Source organism: Bidens hawaiensis, unplaced genomic scaffold (genome assembly GCF_021521415.1).
Source record: "Bidens hawaiensis isolate Kalapana, Puna unplaced genomic scaffold, B.hawaiensis_p1.1 tig00048955_1, whole genome shotgun sequence".
In the NCBI taxonomy this organism is placed as follows: Eukaryota; Viridiplantae; Streptophyta; class Magnoliopsida; order Asterales; family Asteraceae; genus Bidens; species Bidens hawaiensis.
This window is the reverse complement of record NW_027498750.1, coordinates 13,087-20,496: the sequence shown is the minus strand read 5'-3', so window position 1 is coordinate 20,496 and position 7,410 is coordinate 13,087. Positions and strand designations below refer to the sequence as shown.

At 32.4% G+C, this 7,410-nt stretch overlaps 1 pseudogene; it reads right to left on the bottom strand.

The window, feature by feature from the left end:
- Positions 1 to 5,182: 5,182 nt before the first annotated feature.
- On the bottom strand, positions 5,183 to 7,153 carry LOC143597734 (putative UPF0481 protein At3g02645; annotated as a pseudogene).
- Positions 7,154 to 7,410: the final 257 nt, after the last annotated feature.

Sequence of the window (7,410 nt, the reverse complement as noted above, 5' to 3'; positions counted from 1 at the left end):
AGCATAGAAACACAAACTAACTTGAGAATGCAAATAAAAAATAGCAAAACAAAATCGAGCATTGAATTAGATGTACAATCGCGCATCTAATTAAAACTTCTACGCCAATTTCCATTTTAGTTGGCCAATTTAAATATTTACGATAACTTTGTTTTCAGTAGGATCGGTTTTGGTATTCAGGGGGTGGCGACGCAGCTTGTTGCCCGCTTACCTGTCTCTCTGTTGTAATCGGATCCTTTTTATTATAATATTAATTGAAAAAAAATAATACCAACGTTGGCCAACTGGTAGGAGATCATTACTTTGACCTCTTGATGTCATGTTGCTGAAGTTATTATGACGAGTGTTGACAGTTTTTGTTAAACATGGATTTCTTACGAGCTGATTTATTGTCTTCGAACATGTTTTGTAGAGCAGTCCAAGCAACGAAGTCTGTGGTTTTAGGTTTGAGAATTGTATGAAAGATATGGTTTCATAGATCCGTTGAAAAATTATATATATATATATATATATATATATATATATATGTATAGAGGGTAAAGTTAAAATACAAAGGACAACAAAAATGAGAAGAGTGAGAAGGAATCCAGTCCATTGATCTTAGATTTGAATGACTGAGATTAATTTAATAAATAAAAATGGATGAAAAGGGCATTAAGGTAATAACCCACATTTGTTGACTTTCTCTCTCCACATACAAGGCACATGCCAATTCCCCCATCATTTTAAAATGTCCATAACTTTTTCATATGACATTATTTTTTTTTAAATTCACCATAATAATAAACGTTTTTTATCTTTAATATGAGTATCATATTGTTATATAAAAATAAAAAAAATTAATGGGTTTTTTAATTGTGTTTTTTTATTGTTCATTGTGTAATATGTTGTTTCCATTGTGTTTTACATTTCAAGTCATTGTGTTATGTTTTAGGCCGTTGTGTTATATGTATTCGTTTTAAGTTTTCTGATTGTGCGTGAAAGTTTTGCCCTACCATTTGAAAATTCAAATATGAAATCTACACATGTAATTTCATGTGCAGCTCTGAACCCTAACCATGATCAATTCCCTGGCGAGCAACCGTAGTAGACTGTCCTAATCGTCGTCGTCGTCGTCGTCGTAACACTTCTATAGATATTCCGATTGTTGTAACTTGAATACCAAAACTTCATAAACAAGTAACTAATTCTTCCATTAGTATGTTCTAAGTTGTTTTGTTTAATTAATGTTAGTTATTAGTTATTGAGTAATTTTTTTGTAAGTTTTTATGGAAAAAAACAGCAACAGAGACCAATGGATTTCTGGGAGGTCATCTTTTCATTTGTTCATGAAGTTGTCAATCTAACCCACCTTGAAACCCTAATTTTATATTATTTATTCTATTAAACAAGATTAATATATTAGTTTTAAATCATACATGGTTGATAAGGATGTAAACGAGTTGAACCGTCTCCAAGCTTAATAAGGCTTGAGTTCAGCTCATTTAGAGCTCTATTAAATTAGCTCAGCTTAATTCGAGCTTTTAACGAGCCAATTTTGTGTACCTCACGAGCTACTCGGCTTGTGACATTGAAGCATAATTTAGCTCATATCATTTAGCATAGTTTTACTATTTCTTTCATTTTTTCATATGACACTAAAGCTCACATTGTGTTATAAACTATCTTGTAAATTGTTAATAAAAGGTTCAACTCGGCTTGTTTGGCTAAACGGGTTTATTCTACCCATTTGGCAAAGAAGTTTGAATCGTGCTGGTTGGCTAAAAAGTTTTATTTGGCCCGTTTGACTAGAACCAAGGAGATTGATTAGAAATTGGTTCTTGAATCTGGCCCGTGTGGTTAAAAAACTTTTCACTTTGCTGAAAAGTTGTTTAGGGTTCTGAACTTAAAACTGGGCTGTTTAAATCGATTGATCCTGATTTTCGGTTCATTATCGTTAATTTTCAACGTGTTCTATTGAACCTTAGTTTCTTAAACTTTTATATTTTGCTGAAAAGTTGTTTCGGGTTCTAAACTTAAAACTGGACTGTTTAAATTGATTGGTCCTGATTCTCGATTCGCTATTGTTAATTTTCGGCGAGTTCTGTTGAACATTAGTTTCTTAAACTTTTCTATTTTGCTGAGAAGTTTTTTGGGTTATGAACTTTAAACTGGATCGTTTAGATCGATTATCATTAATTTCCAGCGAGTTAAGTTGAACATCATCTTCTTTAAGGCTATATATACTTATGACAGGGACGATATAACAGAAGACGGTTTTAAGACCTTTACAGTTTAAAGACGCAGTTAAGAATGACTAATATGTAATCCAATGGTGCGATTACTTGCAGTTTTCGAGTTGGCATTTGTCATTTTGTCCTCATCTAACACATCGCTTGTGTATGAACTTTGAGAGTCCAAAGGTATAAATTTGTTCTTGCCATAATAGTATAGTCTCATAATCATTTGTACCTGCCATGGCGGGCGAGACAGTTTGTTAACGAGCTGAGGTGGTTCAGCTTGGTTTGTAAACGAGCTAAGCTGAGGACAGGACCAACCAGGCTCAGCTCGTTTACAGCCCTAATGAATAATGAATCCAATATAAAAGGTTGGTCGACTTTCAACCAGATTGATTGGTCGACTCATTTCTATAAAAAAGTAAAACCAAAATCCAAATTAACCATTTTTCATAAAAATGAGTTAACATTGCCACCTCTACAAATAAATCATGATGACAACAGAACCTTTAAAGCCATTTGCACTAAACCAAAAACTTGAAAAAAACTCACTTAAACTTGGCTCGTTTGCAAGCAAGCCCGAGCCAAGTTAAGCTCGGCTTGTGTGATTATAATTATGTTTATATGAGCTGTGTGTCAAAATAGACAGTTGACGATTTGGATATAGTGAAATGTGGGGTTGAATAAAAATATGTATCTGATCTTAAATGCTCTTAAATTCATCTTTGACTCACAAAGTCAAAAACGCCATTTTGAGATTTTTTCAAGATCAAATTTCAACTTTAGTTTTACCACAAACTGTCTATGTGCATCAAAGTATCAATTTTGGGGTTAAATTTCATTATCTTTTTTGCAGATCTAGGGGTAAAATATGCTAATTTCACTTGGAAATCAATGGAGAGCAAAAGCCTATGGTGTTACTCTTAATTTATGATTTTTTTTACTCTTAAAAAGATGTTTTTAGTGGACATGGTGTGTGTATACAAAGTTTTTTGAATATATATAGTTGTTTCTTGTATCTTTTCGTTGTACAATTTCAACGTTTTCGATTGTAAAAGTTTCTATATTATGGGATTTGTAGTTAAAAAATAACCATAATAATTTTCAGCTTGTTAATTAAATAATACATACCAATGAAATATGCCCACCAGTCTTAAAATCGAGGACGATCTATGTGTTATTGGTCTCAGTTGCAAAGTTGTTAAATTGTTATCGCAGCATCGCGCGGGTGTCCGACTAGTATGTGTGTGTTTATATATATATATATATACAGGGGATGGTTCATACGAGAAGTAAAGTTACAGTGAGAAGTGCGATAAGTCAATCTGGACCACTCATTTTATTTTCAATCTTGAATCATTAAAAATATATGAAAAGAATATTAAAGTAATATAAATGTATTCTTTCTCCCATTAATATATATAATTAAACCAATGCAAGTTACACCTATAACTAATATAATTAATCTAATCACAATAACTAAAAGATTTAAAAATTAATAAATCCATAAAACAATAAATTAATCTTTACATTTTTTTACCTTATTTCTTGAATTCACCCTACATAACTATAATTTTTTACTATACATCTGCAAAATTTTCTTACATATCTTTAATTTTTTCGTACACGTCTAAAATTGTTTTCTACATATTTTCAATTTCTTCACACGCATGTTTTTTGTCCTACACATATTTAAATGTTTCCTACGTGTATATAATTTCTTCCCACACATCTTTAATTTTCTCATACACATCTTAATTTCTTTCCTACACATCTTTAATTTTCTTATACACAACATATTTTTTTCCTACACGTCTACAATTTCGCCATACACTTTTTTCTTTGGTCCTACACATCTTCAATTTTTCCTACGCATATTTAGTTTCTTCCTACACATCTTTATTTTTTTCCCTACAAATGTTTAATTTTCTCATACACATCTTATATTTTTTCTTACACATCTTTTTTCTTCTCATACACATCTTATTTCTTTTCCTACACAATCTCAGTTTTTTCGTACACAATTTTTTTCTATCTTACACATATTCAAATTATTATTTTTATTTCAAAATAGCAATCGATGATGAAGATACTATTTTGCTTAAATGTTATAAATTAAAAACTTTTTATTGTTGAAAATACAACAAATTTAAATCTTACACTAACATATAATAAAATAAAAATATTGTAACTTACAAATCATAAATTTCTGAGCTTTTATTTAAGGATAGATGAGATAAATTAAATAATGTATTATTTTTTCTACCTATACTACCATTTTCCTATATATTTTAATGTCTTTCAAATTTTATTAATTACAATAAATGCAATAATGTTTCAATCATTATTAATAATCTAACGGTTGAGATCACTCCTCGCACTTCTCGCTATAAAATCACTTCTGAAATGAACCTAATCATATATATATATATATATATATATGGCATATATAGAGACAGTTCCATTATTCATCCGGAGGGGAGGGGTGTTTTAGGTTTTTCAGTGTCACCAGAAGTAGAGAAGGAAACGACTAATGGAGAATCAAGGTTGTCAATCACCTGAAATGTCGTACCAAAAAAAATCGACCATGCGACGTATTAGAAAAAGTGACAACATGACGATTTTTAGATATCAGGTAATTAATAAAACTATTATTCACTATTTTTAGATAATTAAGATACAAGGAATTACGATATGCAAATTCCTAGTTTATATTAAAACAACCCCTAGACTTGTAAGCCAGGTCACTGTTAACTTGAACTTACACAAGATTATCTAAATTGATAGATGGAAGTTTGTTTTTAATAGAATATCTAAATTGAACTAACTTGTGATACTAATAAAGTAAACTAACTAGCTAGTTGATTTCACACCTAACTCATCAGTTACCATTTGACATGCTAATATTGAAACTTATCATCTTGTACAACAAACGTACGAGAGATTTAGTCTTCATGCTTATTGCTTCATGCAGACTTGACAGTAAAGATGGTTTGAACCACAGTAAGGATAAAAAGGACAATTCCAGCAATTAGAGCAATGATACTCCATGGACTATTGAAATAAGTTTGCTTTAACTTCACAATCTTTTTGGGCCAGTATCCATTGAAATGTCTATCCAGTTGTTCCCACTGTGGAGTGTATTAGAAATGTTTCGGGCAACTTCTTTGCATATTCTGTTTATCATGTTGGCAGCCTCTTCATTTGATCCTATATGATTGACTATGACTTTTGATGCCACCAACTTGGCAACGTCCTCATGAGTATCAATTAGCATATCCATGGCCCTCGCATACGATGTGACGTAAGGATAAACAGCATTTGACTGCTCGTATGCAATGAGGTTCCTCAAAACCAACTCAGTGAAAACATGGATACGCAATATCGGCATTCTAAGAGTAGGCTTAAATAAATTCCAAAAGGTGCTTTGACCAATTTCTCAACAGTTTCACTTCCATGGCCATTGGCCATTCTGCATGTTGGTTCGGCTTAAAGTTTACTCCCACCTTCTCGAGTTCTAAAGCCGAGTGGATTGTTGAACGTGGAAAACTTGATAAAATGTTACCTCTAGGCAGGGGCGGACCCACATAGGTCCGATCGGGGTCCCGGGACACCGATGTTTTTTAAAAATTACTTAGAGACGGTATATTAAATTTTGTAAGGACCCCATAAAAATTAATACTTGGAACCCATACTATTAAGATTGAACTGGTACAGTGGAAAGTCCCTTGTTTTACTTGTGAGAGGTTGTAGGTTCAAGCCCCATCATACTCCTTTTTTGTTGTTTTTTTAATATCCTAGTCTTATTTATTCAGTTAGGGTATTTGTGCTTTTTGTTAGTTTCTCTCATATAGTCATTATCACCATGCAACATATATAATGTTAACATGGATTTTGCATATTCTTTTATTATTTACCTTGTGTATGTATATTATAATTAATCATTTATTTGTGTTAGAGTTATTTTTTCATGTTTTGGTCAATTATGTAAGACCATATATATAGATTACGTTCATGTTTTTCGGGTATGAATTAAAAGTGTATGTTTCATCTAGTTTGTAATTTAGATTCTTTCTACTTACTCGCTTCCAATGACACCATAGTTCCGTGTTTTATTATGTTCCTCGCCTCGACCCGACCCGAATAACGACCGACCCGAAAAATTTTGTAAACCGAAAAAATTGGGACCCCATTGACAAAAAATCCTGGGTCCGCCACTGCCTCTAGGTCGATAAAGGATGTACAAATAGCCAAGCATATGATCGCAATTTAAGTTAGAGCTACTATTGCTTGTAGGTACTTCTATGCTTCGTTGGAAGAGGTTGATATATTCCATAAGTGGATGGATAAATTCTGCAAGGGATAGATCATGTTTAAAATAACAAGTGACGCACCCGTATATGTCTTTAAGAACAAAGAAAGGGATTTGGTTCTCCAGCAGCACCAAGTCGTAAGGTATGTTTTGGTGCTCCCACTTTTAAGTATTCGGAATTTTTTGGCATCAGGTAAATGAATTCAAGTATGAAACAAGCATCCATAACCATCATTGTTGCGAGTTCAATGTCATCATAAGGCTCCATCTCTCGATAACATCCCCTGATATTATCTATTTTGGAAACCACCTTCTTCATACATTTTCTTATCGTCTGTTTCGCTGAAGGCATTCCAGGACGACACATTAAATGGTTCACAAAAAAAACTTTTTCCTCTTCAAATCGTTGCAGATTCGCATCGTTCCTATGAAGAGGTCCAATAGAGACCACCCGTGGCTGGAAAGAACATGGGCTGAGATCTCGGAGGTTATTAGGAGCCATGTGTATAGATGGATACAGTTTGTTTGGGTTAACATCCTTTGTTGCTATCAGGGTTTGTAGAAGTCTTTTGGCGGCTACACGAACGATATTTACATCTCCGAGCTCCACATCCACGTATTCCATTTCTACTGTTTATTTGATTGGTTGTCTCCAATTATTCCTGAAAGAGGAATTTGTGAGGATAAATCTATATATAATTGTATAGGTTAAAAACCCATGAATAATACATCCAACCTTTTAAAACCATCTCTTTTATCAAATCAAACCCATTTATTTAGTTGTAATTTTTTTGTTTAGTTTTTGTTTCAGTTTTTTTTTCTTTTATTATTATTTATGTTCTTTTTAAATTTAGCTATTGTTTCATTTTTTTTAAAATAGAA